This window comes from Poecile atricapillus, chromosome 19 (genome assembly GCF_030490865.1).
Source record: "Poecile atricapillus isolate bPoeAtr1 chromosome 19, bPoeAtr1.hap1, whole genome shotgun sequence".
NCBI classification, from domain to species: domain Eukaryota; kingdom Metazoa; phylum Chordata; class Aves; order Passeriformes; family Paridae; genus Poecile; species Poecile atricapillus.
Window position 1 is genome coordinate 3,105,909 of NC_081267.1, and position 21,826 is coordinate 3,127,734.

The 21,826-nt window shown below is 52.2% G+C and overlaps 1 long non-coding RNA gene and 1 pseudogene across 1 annotated transcript; one reads left to right on the forward strand and one right to left on the reverse strand.

The window, feature by feature from the left end:
* Positions 1–21,826, reverse strand: part of LOC131586325 (uncharacterized) — a 1,027,770-nt pseudogene that overhangs the window by 41,851 nt on the left and 964,093 nt on the right.
* Positions 223–5,371, forward strand: LOC131586423 (uncharacterized). Its single transcript, XR_009279131.1, has 3 exons — positions 223–268; positions 646–736; positions 5,288–5,371. It is a non-coding gene; the product is annotated as an uncharacterized LOC131586423 (long non-coding RNA).

Genomic DNA, 21,826 nt, shown 5'->3' on the forward strand with positions numbered 1-21,826 from the left:
TAATAAAATACCTCCTGTCTATCTGACTTAAACTGCGTCTCTTAGACAGTTATTCATCGCCTTTTGGGGCAAAATTCGGCATCAGTTCTGGCGACCCAGGTGGGACGAAACAGGAGACTCAGACTTTGAGGGGTTCCCTCCGAAGAGCCGGTCCGGGGCCGGGACCCTCTGGGGCCCCTGACGGATTTTTGTCAGAAGAGACTCCCCTCCCGGACCAGCGCTCTTCGGCAGAGGAAGGATTCCCTGCATCTCCTGCTCCAATTAAGAGGTATTTTTAATTGTTTATTGGTTTTGGTTTAAAGCGCTTTATTGGGACACGGGGGTCAGACGTGACCACCGAAGGGTAAACCAGGGGACGCCCTGGTAAAAATCCCTAATTGGTACCATTTGTGTTCGATATCTCGGACATCATAGGTTTTGGTACTATTGGTGTTTGTCCCTAATTGGTACCATTTGTGTTCGATATCTCGGACATCATAGGTTTTGGTACTATTGGTGTTTGTCCCTAATTGGTACCATTTGTGTTCGATATCTCGGACATCATAGGTTTTGGTACCATTGGTGTTTGTATGTGTTTTGTGTGTTCGTTTTATGTGTTTGTTGCAAAGTTTTATAGGAGACATCTTGTCACTCTTTATGTAATAGATTGAAACGCGCATTGTGCTGTCTACGTGCCTTGAATTTGGGAAGCCGGTACTTCACAGTTTGAGGGCGACTTTTTTTGTGACAAAACCTGGTAAAACAATTTTATTTTATAAGTGTGTGTTGTATGTGAGGGTGAGTGAGACGCAGCGTAGCTGCGAAGCGAGAGGGAGTCCTGCTCCGCATTTCCTGTTCTTCGCGAGAAGCCAGGTCGGAAACGGACGAAGCGATTGAGATTGTGTGCATGAAGTGTTAAAATATATCAGCATATCGTGGTTGCGAGAGAGGGACTGTTTCGGTTAACAGAAAACGCAGATACAGGGGATAGTCATGGGAGGTCAACAGAGTAAGGACGTAAATATGAAAACCCCCTTAGGGTGCATCCTAAAGCATTGGAAGGACCTGGGAGGGAGTCCGGGGTTGGAAGGAGGGCAGCCCATTAAAATCAGAGATTGACGGGAGAAAAAACAGCCCTCAGGGACTAGATAGTCCACAGGGGTCAGGGAGCTACATGAATGCTGACAGCCCACCCACACTGGAGGTTGAGGGGGAGGAAGGCAGTGGGTCAGAAGCAGAGAGCCGAAGGGAGACACGTAGCATACCCGAGCTCAGTCCATATGGAGATAGCAACACCTCCAGAAATGGAGGCGTCTGTAGAATGGAAACCAGTGCACCAAGGACTGGGGATAAAAGCAATTCACCGGGAGGCGACGTCCCTAAATTGAGATACAGCAAGAAGAATGATAATGAGGCATGCGAAAGGGAGGCAGAGAGTAACTCACAGAAACTGAACATAGTAATTCAGATAGAGGATAAGAGAAGTGGAGGGGGAGCAGAGGATGAGAGGAACCGCAGCCCGGGACAGGATAAGAGCTGGCAGATACAAAAGAGGCGACAGACGCAGGATGAGAATCGGATGGATTGTGTGATAGAGATAGGAGAGGAAAATGAAGAGCAAGAAGGGGGAAAGAAGAAAGAGAAGAGAAAGAATAGGGAAAGCATTGAGGCACAGGAAGAAAATCCCGGGGAGGGGACCAGTCACTCGTATTACACCAGATCTGTGGCACGGGGGGAAGCAAAGCAAGGGGAGAAAGGGAATCGCACGATAGCTCCTCTCCGACAAGTTATGCCAATAGTAGGGGAAAAGACTAGAGTAAAGGTGCCATTCTCGACGAGTGATTTGAACAATTGGAGGGATGAGGCAAGGAACTTCAGGAGGAATCCAGAGGGAGTAGCAAAGAGGTTTGAACTAATGGCAAAGAACTTAGATATTGATTGGGAGGATATAGAAGTGATGTTGTCAGAGTTGACAGATACGGAAAGGGAACTCGTATTGGAAACGGGGAGGCGACATGCCCAACTATTATCGGGGAGACTAGAAGATAATTTTCCCAGCAGTAAACCAGAGTGGGACCCGGGCAACGCGGAACACTATCAACGGCTAGTGCAGTATAGAGCTAGGGGAGGGTAAAAAGGAGTTAGACTTTTTGATTGATACGGGAGCAACCTTTTCGGTTTTAAATCAAGAATTTGTACCTAAAAGTGATGAATTTGTGCAAGTTGTGGGAGCAACAGGCCAACCAGAAAAGGCTTACTTTTGAAACCCATTAAATACAAAATTGGGAAGCAAATGGGAATTCATCAGTTCCTGTATTTACCAAATTCACCAAAACCCCTACTAGGGAGAGACTTATTGGAGAACTTGGGGGCCGTAATAAAGTTTAACAAAGACCAATTGGAGTTTCAAGTAAATGAAGAACAACTGATTACAGCTCTAAGCCTAACGATCAGTTGTGTGGAGCCTAAACCTGAAAGCCACAATTTCGAGCAAATCCTGAGCAAGATGTACCCATTGGTGTGGGCTACTGATATACCTGGAAAATCAAAACAAGCAGCACCGATTGTCGTTGAACTTAAAGCTGGGACAAAACCGGTGAGAAAGAAACAATACCCTCTGAGGATAGAAGATAGGAAAGGGATTGAGCCCACAATCAGAAGGTTTATGGAACTGGGGTTATTGGTAGAATGCGAATCAGATTTTAATACACCAATCCTGCCAGTCAAGAAACCTAATGGAACCTATAGGTTAGTCCAGGATCTGAGAGCAGTAAATGAAATAACTAAGGCATTGCATCCGGTAGTTGCTAACCCATACACGCTTTTGACCAGACTGAAGGAGAATTTGGCCTGGTTCACCGTATTAGATTTAAAAGACGCGTTCTTTTGCCTCCCCTTAGCTCTCGAGAGTCAAAAGATTTTTGCCTTTGAGTGGGAATCTGTAGATAGTGGAAAAAAGACCCAACTCACCTGGACAGTGTTGCCCCAAGGGTGGTGCAATTCCCCTACGATTTTTGGGAATCAGTTAGCCAAGGAACTAGAACAGTGGGAAAGGCCGCTGGGAGATGGCACCCTTCTGCAGTACGTAGACGACCTCCTAATAGCAACAGCGACAGAGGAAGAATGCATTGAATGGACCATTTCCTTGCTGAATTTCCTGGGTTTAAATGGATATCGAGTCTCTCGACAGAAAGCACAGCTGGTACAGACACAAGTGGTGTACCTGGGATACGAAGTCTCCAGAGGACAGCGATCCCTGGGAGCAGCTAGGAAAGAGGCCATCTGCCAGATGCCCAAACCAGAGACGGTGAGAGATCTGCGCGCCTTTTTGGGGATGACAGGTTGGTGTCGGTTATGGATCTACCAGTACGGGATACTCGCTAAACCACTGTATGATTTGTTGAAGGAGGCTAAGAGCATCCTAGTTTGGACTCCCGAGGCAGAAGAAGCCTTCAAGAAGCTGAAGATGGAACTAATGAGAGCACCAGCCTTAGGTCTCCCAGACGTATCAAAACCATTCTGGCTGTTCTCCCACGAACGACAAGGGATGGCCTTAGGAGTCCTAGCACAGCAGCTGGGACCGCACAAGAGAGCTGTGGCCTACTTCTCTAAGCGATTGGATGAAGTAAGCAAAGGATGGCCAGGCTGTCTGAGGGCAGTGGCCGCAGTGATAATTAACATAGAAGAGGCCAGGAAGCTCACGCTGAGCCAAAAGGTGACTGTACTAGTATCCCACACCGTGTCAGCTGTGCTGGAACAGAAAGGCAACCATTGGTTGTCGCCTTCCAGATTCCTAAAATACCAGGCCGTTCTGGCTGAATCAGATGACGTAACCATTCAGGTAACTAACATTGTGAACCCAGCTTCATTTCTAGAAGGAAGAGCCCCGGCAGAACCCATCGAACACGACTACCTGGAGACAATTGAAGCTGTCTATTCCAGTCGCCCGGACCTCAAAGAAGAGCCGTTCGAAGATGCGGACAACTGGTTCTCAGATGGCAGCAGCTTCGTGAAGCAAGGAGTAAGAATGGCTGGTTATGCGGTCACTACTACAGAAAGGGTAATTGAGTCGAACCCCTTACCCACAGGAACTTCAGCCCAGAAGGCAGAACTGATAGCTCTGACTCGAGCTCTGGAATTGGCAGAGAATATGCAAATCAATATATGGACAGACTCTAAATATGCCTTTTCTGTTGTACATGCTCATGGGGCCATCTGGAAAGAAAGAGGACTGTTGACTACACAAGGAAAAACAGTCAAACATGCAGAAGAGGTTCTGCGATTGCTAGAGGCGGTCCAACTCCCAGCTCAAGTGGCCATAATGCATTGTAAGGGACATCTGAAAGGCAATACTATTCCAGAAATAGGAAATAGAAAGGCAGATACAGAGGCCAAATTGGCTGCCACAAAGTCTAGGGAAGTGGGAATAATGGCCCTAATACCAGGAGACCTGGATATCAGTATCAAGCCAGATTACCAGGAATCAGACCATAAATGGATTCAAAGAAATAAGGGCAAAATATTAGAAAATGGTTAGGGTCAATTGGAAACAGGACAGTTAGTAGTACCAGGAAATGTGATGTGGCAGTTTGTAAAAGCAGAACATGAGAAGGCCCATTAGGGTTTGGATCCGCTTTACCAATATTTGCAAACCAGGATAGCAGGACCGAAATTATTTACTACTATAAAGCACGTAACATCCCAGTGCGAACGGTGCCTGAGAAATAACCCGAATACGGGAACCAAGATACACCAAGGAGCCATAAGTCGAGGTAAATTCCCAGGTGAAGTATGGCAAATTGATTTTTCTGAGCTCCCAAGAAAAGGGGGGCTCCGATATTTGTTGGTATTAACTGATACATTTTCTGGGTGGCCTGAAGCATTCCCTTGCAGGACAAACAAGGAAAGAGAAGTGACCGAAATACTGTTGAATGAAATCATTCCGCGGTTTGGGGTACCGAAGAGTATTTCCTCGGATAGGGGTACACACTTCTGTGTGAAAGTGGTGAGAGCAATAAGCAAAGCATTATGGTATCAAGCCTTGCCTATTGCTCTGCTGAGGCTGAGAGTCAAACCAAGGTCAAAAGAGAAGCTAAGCCCATTCGAAATCCTGTATGGTAGACCTTATGCTATGCAAGTTGTAAACGGAGATGCCATAGGCCAAATCGGTAACCAGTACATTTATGATTATGTAATTACAGTGGGGAAACAATTGGATAAGAATGCTACCGTGGTAATAGAGCACCAACCTAAACAACCTGATTGTAAATTGCATCCGTTTAACCCCGGTGATTGGGTGTATGTTAAGAATCTTTTAGGAAAACCCCTACAAGAGAAGTGGGAAGGACCTTTCCAAGTGCTGCTGACTACCTTCACCGCGGTCCGGATCAAGGAGCGACCTACGTGGATTCATTACTCGCGGGTCAAGAAAGCTCCAGAGAGTAAACAAGAGGAACGGACATCATGACCTTGACTTCACCTCAAGCCCTTTCAACCCTGATCATTGGACTCTCGATAAGTATAGTTCTTCCCCGAGACTCTGACCCGATAGATCCATGGTCTCACGCACACCAGTGTATCCACCCGGAATGGGGAGCGAAGGGACCCTATTTCGAGGTATATGCCCTACGTAACAATCAGCCATACGCAAGTAAATTATGGCATCAATCTTCCATGGTAGCATACAAGGGAGACCAAATCCAAATTGGGTGTCGAGAGCTTGACTCAGTGGAAGGAAGAACAAAGCAGCTAGTATTGACAATTCGATCCTTGGGGAAGTCAGCATCCGAACATAACTTAATTACCTTTAGTCCGGTAAAAATGGGTAAGCCCACTATTTGGAGGCAGCAAAAGGGCCCAATTTCATGTCGGTGGAGTGATTTCCGGGAAGATCCAACCGGATCACAGCCCCAAAGACTTGCCCCAAGAAACCACTCCACCAGCGGAATGCAAACAATGTTTGGGCCAGTTATGATTATATCAAAAATAAGTGGCAATCGGTTAGCACAGAAGCATGTATTCCTAGAGGACAGCTAGGTTATGTTTGCGAAAACGCTGTAGTAGAGGCAGAAGATTTATGCTTAGATGCTGAGAATAGAGTGTGCACCCTTGAAGTGCTTTTGCGTAATCGAACACAGTCACAAGTTTACTATATAGGGAATGGGTGTGCTTGCGTACGGACAGCCTGTGACAATGTCACTATAGATAATTGCCAAGAGGAAACTAACAATACTAACTTTTGTGTATGCAACTTTACCAAAATAGTGGGTTGCGATTTTCATTATACTGTCCCAATAACTACTCAACAGCTAATTAACACAGATTTTAACCTGTATCGAGAAATACCAGAATTGCAAATAGGGATGGATGTCAAAATTCTCAAAGCAATGCTCGCACACCCTAAAGTAAAGGAATTGGTGCAAAGAGTGAATCAAACAACTACACGGATGGTATGGCAGGTAGAACATGATTCAGAAAGAATAAAGAATGTCCTCACCGAAGTAGAACAAGTAGGCCAGCATCATTGGTGGGATATCTTCACAGGATTTTCCCCAACAGCCACACAGGTTTTCAATTACCTGGTGCCCCCAATGATATTGGTAGTTGGAGCCTTGTTAGTTTTAACTTTTACAAATATTTTTATGTGGTGGAAGCTAAGGATCATAATGAAAAGGACCCAAATGGTTTGGGCTATGGTACGAGCGCATCAGCGCTCTTAGGATTAGACATCAGCACTCTTAGGATCAGACCTTGACGAAAGAATTCGTAAGTCATAAGAAAAGGGGGGAATGAAGCCATAAAATAGATAGCCTTCGAGAAATAATGGGTTAAAACATAGAATATGAAGGGAACATCTGGAAGTAATAAACACAACGACAGGAGGGAAAGAGAAGGATAAAAAAATCACCGGACTAAGCATAATTTAAGCCGAAGCTAAAGCATGCCTAATGTCAATATGATAAGTTGGCCCTAGGAGGTTGGGAACTCGGCCAACTACACCGGGAAAGGACCAAATTTGGAAAGAAGTTCAAAAGTTTAAGGAGGAAGACTCCTCGGAGACCCTCGCCCACGATGAAGGCCGACCGGAACGACCCCCGAAAAGATCCTCAAAATAGAAGTTTCCGCCCACGCCCCGCCTACGGCACGCCCCATATGAATATGCATTGATATGATGTAATTCCAAACCTAAACTGTATAAAAGGCATGCTTTTGTTGTAAGACTTTGGAAAACTCCCTTTAGAGATTTCCCCAACGTGCACGTTGCTAATAAAATACCTCCTGTCTATCTGACTTAAACTGCGTCTCTTAGACAGTTATTCATCGCCTTTTGGGGCAAAATTCGGCATCACCATCCCATCATGTCCTGTCCCTTTCTGTTCCCTCCCGCCCCTTCCCATCCCCTGGGGATGTGCCCACAGAAAGGATGGAAGAAAGCCTGGGGCTACCCCCCCAGCAGTGGCCACACTCCATCCCCTGGGGCATCCCAGGGCTGTCCCTGCCTGGGGAGTGCAGGGCTGGGCTGTGTTCTCCGGCCTCTCCCGCAGCCCCTCAGCTCTGGCTGCTCTTTGACAGATGCAGCCATGGACCAGACACAAGAGCAGGACCTTGCCGGTGGCCTCTTCCACAGAACAGCGCAGGTACCTGCAGCCATCCCTACCTGGGCTGGGCCTGCTGGCACTGCTCAGCCCCCCAGCACCATGCTTGGAGCTCTCCATGCAATATCCCTCTCTTCCCACCCTTCCTTCTCCTGCCTAACTTGCAAATTCATCAAGTGCATTTGGCAGGAAGAGACCAGTGCCATGGACACTGGGTCCATGGAAAACGGTGATGTCTACACCACCGACACCAGTGCTGCCATGCTGGAATTGATTTTGGAGGAGGGTGTTTCCATTCCAGAGCAAGTAAGCAGCCTGTGGCCAGGCTTTGATCCTCCAGGGATGGCTTGGCCTCCCAAGCCATGCCTGCTGATCACTGTAAGCCTTTGAGGCCATTGCAGCGTGGTGAGAAGGGAAGCACTTCTCTGGGGAAGCTGGGGACATTCCTGACTCCCTGTGGCAGCTTTCCAAGTCTCCCTGTGTCTTCTCCAGGTGCCTGCCATGGTGAGGTACATCCACCAGTGGCTCATGGCCAATGAGTCTGCTGAGCACAGGCTGGGCAGGACACTGCTGGATCTGACTGAGGCACAGCCTGCTGATGTGGTCATTGCTCTCCTGCGTGTGGCCCCAGCGTGTGACAGGTACGGGGCCCACGTGCCCAGAGGGCTCAGGGCTCCTCAGCCCATCAGCCTGCACAGCCTGGCCCAGGTGTCTGACCAACAGAGAGTTCCAGGGCCCTCTGGCTGCTCCCTTTCCCAGCCCTGCTACATCGGCCCCTGAGCCTGCTGCCATGCCATGGCCCTCAGGGCCCTGTCCCCGCAGGGCTGGGCTGCCTGGGTGCTGCTGCTGGTGAGGGGCAGCGGGCAGAGGCAGAGCTGGCAGCCAGCTCAGCTCCCCCCCACTGCTGCCCAGGCCATGGGGATGTGTCTGAGACCCCCGTGAGACAGAGCTGTCACCCCACAGAGCTGCCATGACCATGTGGAAGACGGTCATGTGCTCGAGCAGGACTGTGGAGCCAGTGGTGCAGATACTCCTCGATGTGCTGGGGAACTGGCCAGAGCACAGCACGTGCACCTCCGATGGGGACAACACGGGTGTCTTTGCCCTGGCTGTGAGTTTCTGCAACTGACCTTTGCTCACCCCATGGCCAGCCGTGTCTTCAGCAGCTCTGTTTCCTCCTTCCCCCACTGCATCTCCCTGCCTCAGGCACTGGGCTGAAACCTGGCCTAGGGGCAGCTTCAGGGGCACCAGGCCCGATGCTCCCCCTGTGTCTCCCCCAGCCTCTCCCTGCCACGCTCAGGCCCTGCCACAGAGACACCTCGGCACTGAGCGCTGTCTCAGGGTGCTTTGTCCTCTGCAGGCAACTGTGGTGATGTGGAAGTTCCTTCAGGTGCCCTGTGTCCCACGTGTAGTGAATGGGTATTTCCCCTGCCTCTTTGTGCATCTGCTCTTCCAAGTGTTCTTCAGCACTTTGGATATGCCAGAGGAGGTCGATACCTTCTGGAAGAGATGCCAGGAGCAACACGGCCTTGCCACCAGCCCCAGCAGGTGCTCCATCCCAGTCCTCCTGTCCCTGCCATGTCCCCAGGGCAGGAGCCCGTGCTCCCGGCGTGACGTGGGCCTTGCTGTGCACACAGGTTTGCAGTGCAGACCCTGAAGTCCCTGCTCTGCCTTCTCCGGTGTGAGCGTGTGGTTCTGGAAGTGGAACGCAAGTGTGGCTGGGACACGCTGCTCTGTGCTGACACCCACCACTATGCCGTGGGTCTGCTGGCCAGGTGAGACCCCCTTCTCCCCACTGCCTCTGGCATTTGTGCCCTGTGTGTCCGGGTGCCCCACACCATTCCAGTGGTTGTGGGCCAAGGGCCTCGTCACCAAGGAACAACCAAGGAGACTTCAAAAGGCTGGGAGAGGAGGGTGCCCCAGAGCTGCCACCTCCCCAAGGGCCCATGTCCCCTTGCAGGCTGGTGGGGAAAGATCAGCCCTCTGTGAGTCATTCCTGGGAGAGCTTTACTGCTGCTGGCTCAGAGTTTTGCTTCCTTTTTCCTCCATTCAGAGAAATGTGCTCTTCATCCGTACACTTGTGTTCTGGGGTAGCATTCTACCTGCTCAGCCTGCTCAGCAAAGAGATGCCATTCTGGGATTTTGCTGCCCTGGCATTCCTTGTAGAGGTGAGCCTGAAGACCAGCTGCTTTCCAGCTCTCTGACCTCTCACAGCTGCAGCTGCCTGGGATTTCGCTGCCCGTGCTCTGTGCTGCTGCCAGGGCCCAGCTCTGTGTGGTTCTGGCCTCCTGCCAGCCAGCTCCCCTGTCACTGCCCTGTGCCTTTCAGGTCCTGGAGTGCCTGGACTTGACTGAATGCAGTGACAGCATCCTGGACATCCTGTCAAACCATCTGCAGAGCGAGTGCAGGGAGAGGCAACGCTTGGCACTCAGAGGCCTCCTAGTGCTTGGCAAGAGTCCCCTGATGGTGAGAAGGGGGCAGTGGCTGAAGCCATGCGGGCAGCGTAGGGATGGGGAACGCAGTCCCTGGGCTTAGCTGAGCTTCAGACACTGAGGCAGCTGCTCCCAGCTCTCCTGCCTCCCGGCTCAGCTGCCCGAGTGCTTTAGGACCAGCCTTTGGCCTCTGGGCCCTGCAGCAGCAGGGTGGGGTTTCACAGACTTCTCTTCCCCACAGGCCAAGAAAATGTGGAGCCTGACTGAAAACCTGCTGGAGCTCCTGCAGGAAAATGATAGTGACGTGGTCAGGATGACCATGGTTCTTCTCAAATATTTATTCCTGTATAATAGTGCCCCGATAGCCATCCCCATAGCCCGGCAGCTGGCTGAGGTGCTCCTGCCACTGTTTGACAATGTAAGGTTCTGTGCCCTCAGCCACGGCCACTGGGTGCTGCCCAGACACTTTGTGCCCTGTGTATTCGCAGGCCAGACCAAAGGGGGCCCGAAGCACCCAGTGCTGAGGTCTTTTTTCCTTCCTTTCATACAGGATGATAGCCAGGTGCAGCTGTGCTCCATGTCTGTATTTAAAAAGATGATAGATTTATTAATGGAAGAGGGAAGAAAGGCCCTGAAGTCATACGTGTGCCAGAGCCTGCTCCCACTCTTCTTCCACTGCCATGAGCAGAACCAGCATGTGGCAGAGGTGAGGACACCTGGGCTGCCGGTGGCACCCTGGGAGAGGGCTCGGCTGCCTCCTGCCCTGGCACCTCCAGGCCTTGGCACTCGAATGTGGGTCCTGTGCCTGGGCTTGTGGGGCCATCTCCAGTCTCTGCTGCTCTCCAGGTGTCCCAGGAAACGCTGCACTCTTCAGCCAGATTCCTGAAGAGGAGAGATATTGAACAGATGCTGCAGCTGGATAAGAAACTCTGGAAGTTCAGCGAAGGCCTGGTAAGGACGGCCTGGACGGCCCAGCCTCAGCCTGGAGAAGCTCCCTGTCCCCGGTGCCCAGTGTGTGGGGCTGGCAGCTGCGCCCCTGCCCACTGCTGCACCCGGGAGCAGCACGGCTTCTTCTCCAGGCTCCTGTGGCCCCGAGCCGGGTGCCGATGGAGCCCTGGCCCACTGGGGCTGCGGGCAGGGCGGCACCGCGGCTCCCCGGGCAGCAGCCGGCCCTCTGCCCCCTCCAGAGCCCGGCGCCAGCGGCTGCTGGCCGGGCCTCAGGGCTGGGCGGGCACGGGAGGCCGGGGCTGGCCGCAGGCAGTGCCCGGCCGAGGGGCAGAGCCCGCACCAACCCTTCCCTCCTGCCGCTCTCTCCAGCTGGCACAGGACAGGAACCGAGCGGCCGAGCAGCTGCGCCGGGCCCTGCCGTACCTGCAGAGCCCACAGGAGCCCCTGCGAGAGGCGGCCATCAGGTTCATCGGTGAGCCACGAACCCGGGCTCCCTCCCCGCCCCGCCGCAGCTCGGCCCCGGCCCCGGCTGCTGCCCCGGCAGCGGCACCCGGGCCCGGCGCCCTGGAGCCCCGGCTGCCCTCGGGGCTGCTGCCGGCCTCTGGCAGCCGTGCCCTTGGGCTGAGTCAGGATGCGGCAAGGGCCCGGGCTGAGCCCTGCCGGGGCGGGAGGGCGTGTGGCCACAGGGCTGGCAGCGCCGCTGGCAGGGAGCTGTGCCGCCGGGGCCCTGACAGGCTCTGTGTTCCCAGGGATGGCCGGGCAGCACCTGAGGGAGAAGAAGAAAGAGATGCTGCTCATTTGTGAGGGTGAGTGAGGGCAGCGGGCTGTCAGCGGGGCTGTCGGGGGGAGCTGCAAGCCCTGGCCTGGCTGTGGAGGGCTCTGCTCCCTGTGTGGATGAGGGGCGGTGTGGGCAGAGCACACCGAGATTTCAGGGGCACGTGGGGCATTCGTGGCCGCAGCTTCGGGCTGATCCCCTCGGTCCCTGCTCCCTGCTGGCCATGGCAAGAGCCGGCTGGGATGGCCCTGGCAGGGGGCTCTCCGTGGGCCCCCGCAGGTCTGGGATCTGACCGTGGCTCTGTCCGTCTCTCTTCCAGCCCTTGAAGACACAGCATGTGACAGCAGCCTGGAGGTTGGAAGCCTGGCACTTCAGACTTTGTGCCTTCTCAGGGCAGGAGACCACGCTCCTATCTCCACCTTCCAGAGGCTGCGAGATCAGCTCCGCAGGGCATGGAGGTCACGGCCTCGTCTGTCGGGCCTCAGCTGGCTGCGCTGCTGGAGCTCTGCAGAGAGCTGATCTGGGAGGCTGTGTCTGCTGGGGCCACATGAGCAGACAGCAGGGACTTTGTTTCCTTCAAAGATTGTTCTTTTCTTTTTGTTTTGCTTTAGTATGTAAATAATATAGGATATGTTATAATAATCAGACTCCCAGGAGCTTTCTTTTGCTGCCCAGGGTGTGTGGGGCATAGGGGAAGAGGGGGAAAAGGGGGCTTGTGCTCTGCAAGCTGCCCAGGCATGCAGTGGTGCGGGGAAAATGGCCAGAAGCCCCTTGGCCTTTGGTGGTTCTGCTGAAGCCACAAGCCCTGTCCCAGCCAGGAAGTGCCCTCTGTGTCCTGCTGCCTGTGTTGCTGCCTGGATTGCTGAGGGCTCTGTCATGATCACTAACACAGGCAGGAGTCATGAGAGATTCATTTGATCTCACAATGCAAAAGGACACAAAGGAATTTCAGCTTAAATCACAGCAATAGTGCACTTTTATTTTAGTGCCAACAACAGGAGTTATAGCTGCTATGGTTTTTTGAAGGAGAATTGCTGTAGGTTTATGTGATTCTGGAAGGCCTCGAATTAAAGGGGTCATCATTTCACAGGTAATTGAATTGGTGATTCATAGCCAGTAGTTAATTTTCTGTCATGTATCATTTGCAAGCAGGCAGCTTTGTGCATGTCTTCCAGTAGTTGGTCAGGAGTACCAACTATAGCTCCAGGGTCTCCCCTTTCCAATGGATTAAGCCCTGCTGCCCAATGAGCTGCGTGCTGAGTTAGGGACCACGGGTTACATCTGTCTCCTGCTGTTGAGAAGACCCCATGTCCCCAGTACCCACTGGCTTCTTGTTCTGTCAGTCAAATCTGATCTCCTCCGGTGAGAGATGCAGTATGTGTTCTGTCTCTGACTCGTGAGGGAGACGCCCGTGCTCCTTTTCCAGCTCCGCCAATTCAGCAGCAGTGTACGGGATTTCTTTAGTGGTTGTATGCGAATCAAGATCTTCATCATTGTTATGATAATATTCTGTTTTAATTAAAGGTTTCAAGCTAGGACAGCAGTGCTCCCCACAATTTTTCATCAGTTAGTTCTTTTTGAGGGTAAATTTGATTAATGAGAAGGGTTTCTCTCTCCACTGTTTCTTTGGTGAATAAGCATTCTTTGAATTTTTAACCCATTCCTCTCTTCGGGCCACTGGCTACAGATGGATCTCATTCCTTTCTTCATCTAATTGTTTTTGCAAAATTTCAACTGGGTTTTGAAAGGAGTCCATTCTAGTTCTTTCCTCACCTTTTTGCTTAAAGCAAGTTTCTCTAGCTGCTGTAAGACAAGCTCCCAAAACTGAGCAGAGTATATATTTTTGCCGAGTAAAAGCCTTTGGAACCCATACTGGAGGTCTCCTCCTCATCCTTGTCTCCACCATGTGCCTACCAATATCCTTGTGCCGTGGAGCATTTGCTCTAAGCCACACCTTGGGTCACCCCGCTGCCGCGTGTCACAATCCCCTAACACAAGTGGAAGTTGTGAGAGGTTTGTTTGATCTCAGAGTGCAAAAAGGACACCAGGGGATTTCAGTTTAAATCACAACAGCACTAATGCACCTTTATTTTAGTGCCAGCAACAAGGGTTATGTGATAGATGAGAGGGAGAGAGAGAGAGATGGAGAGAGGGATAAAGAGGCAAAATGCAAAAAGAAAACAAGGGGGGTGATAGCTACCAACGGATGAGACAGGGTAGCTGGTGTCTTCTTCCATGGGGAGATCTCTCTCGAAGAAAGTAACTTGGAAAAGTCATTTTTACAGTCTGTTTCAAAGCAAGGGGCAGCTGGCCAAGAGGTGGGGAAATTCCTCGGCTGTTGTGATGAGACCCCTTGCTCTGGGAAGCAGGTGTAAGGCACAGAACAGGCCGCTCCTTACAAGTCCCTGCTCAGCAGCAGGAATGAAGGCAGTGTACCTTGACAGCACAACAAGCACACCTGCAAACCATCACCTGGCAAGCTTCCACCTCAACCAGGCCAGAACCCCTGCACAAATTCCCTTGGGGTCTTCAGGGTCTCGGTCTCTGTTTTTGCAATGGTTGTGAGGCAAATGAGGGTAACTTCAGACTGTCTCTTACACCCTAGTAACCCCAAATGACTGCAATGACCCCAAATTACCACAAATAACCCCAAATTACTCTAAAGGACCCCTCTGACCCCACACCTGACTCCAAATGACCCCAATGACCCCACACCTGACCCCACAGGACACCGACATTTACCCCCTGCTGAGCTCGGTCCTAAACAACCCCAAATCCTTCAAAAATCCCCAAAATTTGACCCTGGGAACTTCCTGGATGAGCAGGGTCAGTTCCAGTGCAACGAGGCCTTTGTGCCCTTCTCGGCCAGTGGGCACCCCAAAAATCCCATAAATCCTTGGGGTGGGGCCCTAAATCCTTCTGGAATCCCCAAAATCCCCAAATTCCTTTGTGGTGGGGCCCTACATTCTTTTGGAATCCCAAAATTCCTCGGGGTGTGGAACCCCAGACCCATTTGGGACCTCCACCCCTGAAACCCCCAGACCATTTTTGGACCCCAATCCCAAAGCTCCCAGACCCTTTAGGGACCCCCCAGACCCTTTTTGGGGTAGCCCAGACCCTTTTGGGAGCTCAGACCCTTTTGGGATCCCGTAGCCCCCAGAGTCCCCAGACCCTTTGGAATCCCCTCGGCCCTTTTGGAATCCCCAACCCCTGAAACCCCCAGCCCCTTTTGGGACCCCCAGCCCCTTTGGGACCCCAGTCCCTCTAGAGACCCCCAGACCCTTTTGGGACCCCCGACCCTTTGGGGTGGGGCGGTGCTGACGCCCCCTCCCCACAGGGCAGTGGCTGTGCCTGGGGGAGGCGCTGGCGCGGGCAGAGCTGTTCCTGTTCCTGACCTCGCTGCTGCAGCGCCTGCGGCCGCGACCCCCGGCACCCCCCGAGGAGCTGCCCACGGCCCCCCTGGAGAGCGGCTTCGCCAACATCGTGCCCCGCTTCCAGCCCCTCCTGCTGCCCCAATGAGACCCCCCCCAAATTCCAGACTGCTCCCCAAATTCAGGAACTGCCCCAGGATCGGGACCCTTCCCCATGGATGGAAAATCTCCCCCGAGATCCTCCCCAGATTCCACTCCCAACATCCCCCCCCGCTTCCAGCTCAGGATGGTGCCCCGATGAGACCCTTCCCCAAATCCCACCCCCAAGATGCCTCCCCATCACTGGAAAATCCCCCTAAATCCACCCCAAACCCCACCCTAAAATCGTGAATCCCCCCCTGAGACCCCTCCCCAAATTCAGGATGCCTCCCCAAAATGCCCCTCCTCACTGGGATCAGGACCCCTCCTCATCAATGGAAATTCCCCCAAGCCAAAAAAATTCTCCCCAAATCCCCTTCCCAAAATCAGAACCCCCCCAAGACCACAGAATTTCCCTCTAAAACCACCAAATTCCTCCCCCAAAATCCCAGCATTCCCCACAAATCCCCCCAAGAACTGAAAAACCCCCATACCCCCCAAAAAGTCCCAAATCCTCCCAAGACTAAAACCGCCCCCCAAAACTCCAAATTTCCCCAAAAATCCCAAATTTCCCCCCAAACTCCCCAAATTCCTTAAAACCCCCAAAATTCTCCCCACCTCCCAAATTTTCCCCCCAAAACCACCAAATGCTCCCAAAATCCCAAATCCCCCCTCAAGATTCTCAAATTACACCTCAAATCGCCAAAATTTTCTCCCCCAAGACTCCCAAATACCTCCCCAAAAATATGGGGGAGTGCTCCTAAGCAACCAAATCCCTTCTCCCCAGAATTCCCCCTGGACCCCGAATTCCCCCCAAAACCCCCAAATTTTCTCCCCCAAACCCAGTTTTTTTTCCCCAAATCCTCCCCTAAAAGACCCAAAATTCTCCCCAAAATCCAAAATTTCCCCCAAACCCCCAAATTCCCCCCAAATTCCCAAATTCCACCCCAAAACTCAGGAGATCCTGCCCAAAAAACCGGTGACCCCTCCCGAGAAGCCCCCCAAAATTGCAACTCCCTCCCCAAAAATCACCAAAAAAGCTGAGAACGTGAATTTTTTATTTCACATTATTCACACTTTGGGGGGGGGGGAACCCCAGAATTCCGGGGATTTTTCCCATTTTTTGGGGAGGGGGTTGTCCCCAACTTTTCCAACACTCCCCACGCGACCCCTCCCCAAAATTCCTGTGCCTCAGCCCCCCAAATCAAGTGCACATAAATAAAAAGAGGGAAAAAAAATAGGGAGGAAAAAAGGTAAAAATAAAAAAAAAGAACCACCCCCCCCAACCAAATTTTGGGGAAGGGGGATGGAGGAAAAATTGAGGGAGAGGGTGATCCCCCCCCCCCCCCAAAAAAATGAGGGACCCTTCAAAAAATTGGGGGAACCCCCTCCAAAAAAACCTCACATGCCAAAACCATCAAAAATAGCAAAAAAAGGCAAAAAAACCATGAAAGATTTGGGGGAGAATCCCCCAAAAATGTGTCAAAAATGGGGGACCTCCCCCTTGAATCCAAGGAATTTTTGGGAAAATTTTTTTCCCAAAAGTAAAGGGTATTTGTGGGCGGCAGGGGAGGAAAGATCCCCTCCAAATTCCTGGGGGGTGTCCCTGAGATCCAGTGGAGGCACCTGGTCCTAGAGGGAGACAAAAAGGGCATTTTAGGGAAATTAAGGGAATTTTGAGGGATTTGGGTGAATTTTAGGGAATTCTGGGATTTTTGGGCGGGTCTGGGGGCAAGTCTCAATTTTGCGGGGTCTTGCGTTCCGGGGCCACAGGATCATGTCCAGGGAGGCCACAGTTACCAGGAACAGGCATGGGACACCAACAAGATGGGATTCTGCTCAGGAAAACATTTATTCAGCTCAGGAACAAACTCAGATCCAGAGACAGCCCCAAACAGAGGCAGGGAGATGGGGTTTGAGAACCAGGGTGGAGTTCAAGGTCAGGGACCACTGGGAACACAGCAAGGGAGAAACCCCAGGGGCCCAAACCCAATCAGAAATCCCTGGGCTGCCACCCCACGAGGGGTCCAGGGTGGAGTTTCTCCCTGGGCTCTCAGGGCCCAACCTCTGAGGCAGAGGGATGGAATTCCCTCTTGCCCACACCTCTCATTTTAACAATATTAATTTGAAACTAAATCTTTGCCTCCCTCGGCAGGGGCACCTCACATAAAAACTCACTCAGTAATGGGCTCCCCCTCCCTTCATCATCCCCAAACTTTGGCTGTCTCATTGCAGACCCCACCCCACCTCCCCAGTCCCAACCCCAACCCATCCCATCCCTGCTGGACATCAAGACCCCTTCCCAATCCCTATTTCCCCCATTTCACACCTCCCAAACTCCATCCCATCCCTCCTGCCCCACCCAGTGCCCATCTCACCCCTCCTGATCTGCATCCCACTTCACCCAGTCCCCTTCCAACCCCATTCCACCTGATGCCTTCAGAAGGCTGACCTAGAACAGAGGCTGGACAGAGTTAAGAATAAAGTTTATTAGAAGAATTTAAATACACCATGGGCAGTACAAGAGCCAGGCCAGGGCTACAGCCAAGATAAACCAGAAATGGTCACAAAAATGGACAAGTGATCACAAGGTCTCACATTTTTAGTTTAGTTCCATCTGCATATTTGGGTTCATTGTCCAGTTACAGCTTCAGATGATGAAGTCCCACCCTTCTTGTTTTCTCTCTTCAGTCCACCCTTGTTTATGTTTTTGGGCTTGAAACTTCTAACAACTGTCCTTGGTATCAAGGTAGAAAATGAATTGTTTTGTCTACCTACTCTGTGAAGAGAGCTCACTAAGCCCTAATGTGAAGTTCAAAACTACAAACCTAGGCAGTGCAGAATATGAAAGATATGAAAGCTAAAACTTGAGGCATCACACCCTGAGGGGCTGTGGAATGCAGTAATTTTGGTGGGATTGAGTAGTTTTCAATGGCACTGAGTGGTTTTGAGGTGACAGATTGAACTCTCTCGTCTCTTTGAGTGACAAGAAATGGAGACAATTCCACCAAAAAACCCCACAACCCCCAAATACTCCCAAGTATCTCCCAGATTCCTTTGAAGCATTAGTAAATTTGAAGTTTTAGATACCTTTCATGAATTTCTAGACTTTTATTCTAATTTTGTCTGTTTTAAAGGGATGAAGATGAAGCAAAAGATAGAACCAAACCAGAATGACCACCAGCCCAGTGTGTTCCCAATGCAGATCACTGGGAACGTGGGTCATCAGGGCTCTGCCCAACGTGGGTCCTCTGCTGGAGGATGGAGCTGGAGCAGAACACGAAGCTCTTCCTGCACTTGGGGCACTCACAGGGCTCCCCTTAGTGGTGCTTTTGTTGGTGTTGGGTCAAGTTAGATCTCTGGGTGAAGCTCTTCCCACACTGGGGACACTCGTAAGGCCTCTCCCCAGTGTGGATGCGCTGGTGGGTGATGAGGTTGGAGTTTTGCTTGAAGCCCTTCCTGCACTCGGGGCAGCGGAAGGGCCTCTCATCCGTGTGAATCCGCTGGTGCAGGAGGAGAGTAGAGCTGGTCTGAAACCTCTTCCCACACTCAGGACACTCGTAGGGCTTCTCCCCAGTGTGGATCATCTGGTGGATGGTCAGCTGGGACCTCTGGCTGAAGCTCTTCCCACACTCCCCACACTCATAGGGACGTTCCCCGGTGTGGATCCTCTGGTGGAGGATCAGGCTGGAGCTCCAGGTGAAGCTCTTCCCACATTCCCCACACTCGTAGGGCCTCTCCCCAGTGTGGATGCGCCGGTGGGTGATGAGGTGGGAGTTTTGCTTGAAGCCCTCCCCACAGTCGGGGCAGAGGAAGGGCCTCTCATCCATGTGAATCCGCTGGTGCTGGAGGAGACTGGAGCTGATCCGAAACATCTTCCCACACTCAGGACACTCGTAGGGCCTCTCCCCAGTGTGGATGCGCTGGTGGATGATGAGCTGGGAGCTGAAGCTGAAGCCCTTCCCACATTCCCCACACTCGTAGGCCCATTCCCCAGTGTGGATCATCTGGTGGCAGATCAGGCTGTTGCTCCGGCTGAAGCTCTTCCCACACTCCAAGCACTTGTAGGGCTTCTTCCCATCCTGAAGCTGCTCATGGACCACCAGCTCAGAGCCCTGGCTGGATCTCCGGCCGCCTTCCCGGCACAGGGTGGGTCTTTCCCCCTCAGAGCACCCTGGGTTGGGTTTGGAGCCCCTCCTCCTGTGGGATCTCTGAAGCTTTTCCTCCCCGTTGGATTCCTGCACCGTGGAGCTGCTCAAAACGGCCTCTTCCACGAGGTTCTGCTCTGGGGATTTGTCCTCCCTGGTCTCCATCCTCAGCTCCTTGTCTGGGGGAGGAAGGACAAGGAGAGGATGGGATTTGCCTCCGTGCCAGAGGGAAGGGGAAGGAGATCCCCCCAGTGCGTCCCCGGCAGGACGGCGTCAGCAGCGGGGTTGTCCTGCAGCCGGGGCCAGGCTGGGCTGGGAGATGGAGCAGGAGAGAGAGGGAAAGGGCCACTGACTTCCTCCTCACCTGTCTGGGTGTCCTGGGGCATCTTCCTCTTCCTCACAGCCTCCTTCTCCATCTGGCCAAGATTTGGGAATGGGAAATCCTTGTTTGGGGAAAAATACAATTCCTGAGCACATTGGGTTAGGGGGTTCCTCCTGCCCAAGTCCATCTCTAGAAGTTATCGGGCATCTGGAGTCCATAAAAACCTCCCAAACACCAAGATTCAGCCCTGAAAATGCCTCCAAGGAGTTCCCCATCTCTGTTCTCTCCCCTTTGGTCTTCAGCGGTTCCCCCCTGTTTCAGCTGCTGGGGTCACGCTTGTACTGGGGGTTCCCCACCTACTCAGTCCCTGCCCTCCCCAGGCTGCTGGGAGTGCCAGGAATCTGAAAAGTTCCCCATTTCCATCTCCCCACTTAGGGATGCTGGGACCGCCCAATGTCCCCCCAAGTAGGATTTTCCACTCAGCTTTGCAGTCCTTAATTCTTAAATATCCCCCCTGAAAAAATCCAACCCAGGGATACCCCAGGATATCTGGGCTGAGCTCCCCCTCCTCGGTCACCTGTGGGATGGGGGGGTGAGGGGCTGTGAATTCAGGGAGTGCTCGACCTCATGGTTCCTTCTCCTTCCCCTGATCCTCATTTGTCCCTCCTCTTCCTCCCTCTCCTCCCCTTCCATCCCTCCTCCTCCTCTTCCTCCCTAACCCCACCTCCTTCTCCTACTTCCATCCCTTCTCTCTCTCCTTCTTCTTCATCCCTCCTCTTCCATCCCTCCTCCTCCTCCCCCAGGAGCAGTGACACCCTCGGTGCCCCGTTCCCGAACCCCTCACAGCCCACGGCAGGAGCGGGGATGGAGCCGGGACAGGTCGGGATGGGCAGCGCGGGGCTCTCCCCTGCTCCCACCTGCTGGGGATGGGGGGAACCCGGCCCGGGGAAAAGGAGAGGGAAACTGGGAAAATTGGGGGCTGCAGATCCAACCTGGGGCTGGCTGGGGACCCTGGCTGGGGACTGCCAGCCCTTGGGGCTCCTCTGGGGAGATGCGGGAGGGGGGAACACAGAGAGGGCTGGGGGATCCCAGGAGTGGCAGCACTGGCAGGGACTGGGGTAACTGGAATCCTACTGGGGTAACTGGGAATGACTGGGAATGAGCACAAGCATGCTCTGGGCAGCTGGGATATACTGGGAGTGACTGTGACCATAACTGGGAACAGCTGGAATCACAGTGGGAGAAACTGGGAGTGAGTGGGACCATGCTGAGATGGACTGGGACTATTCCAGGGACAACTGGGATCATACTGGTAGGAACTGGGAAGAATTGCAACTATTCTGGGATCATAATCAACTGGGATCATACTGGGATCACAGTGGGAGCAGCTGGGTCCCTGCTGGCTGAGACTGGGATCCCACTGAGGGTGACTGGAGTCATACTGGGATTGACTGGGAGTGGCTGGGAACAACTGGGATCATGCTGAAAGCAACTGGGAGGAGCTGGGAATGACTGGGAGCGTGCTGGGGCTGACTGGAATATACTGGGAGAGACAGGGAGTCCCAGGGATCACACTGGAGGCTACTGGGGTCATACTGGTATTGACAGGGAGCAACTGGGGGCCACTGGCCTCATACTGGGGGTGACTGGGATCAGACTGGGAGTGCAAAGGAAACTAGAAAAATGGGGAAATAATGGGAAAAAAACCAGGGTAAATTCAAGGAAAATAAAGGGGAAATATCAGGGAAAAAACAGAAAAAAACCCCAGGGTGAAATCAAAAAAATTTGGGGAAAAAGCAGGGAAAAAATGGGAAAAATTTGGGAAAAACAGGGAAAAATTTGACAAAAAGTTGGCAAAACCAGGAAAAATTTCGGGGAAAAAAAAAAGGAGAAATCTCAAGGAAAACTCAGGGAAAAAAATCAGGAAAGAAAGCAGAAAAAAAATGGGAAAATCAGGAAAAATCAGAAAACATGAGGAAAAATCAGGAAAAATAGGAAAAGAAGGAAAAAATCAAGAAAAAACAGGAAAAAATTGGGGAAAATGGGAAAATCAGGAAAAAAAACTGGGAAAGAACTGGGAAAAATCAGGGAAAATCAGGAAAAGAAAGAGGAATAAAA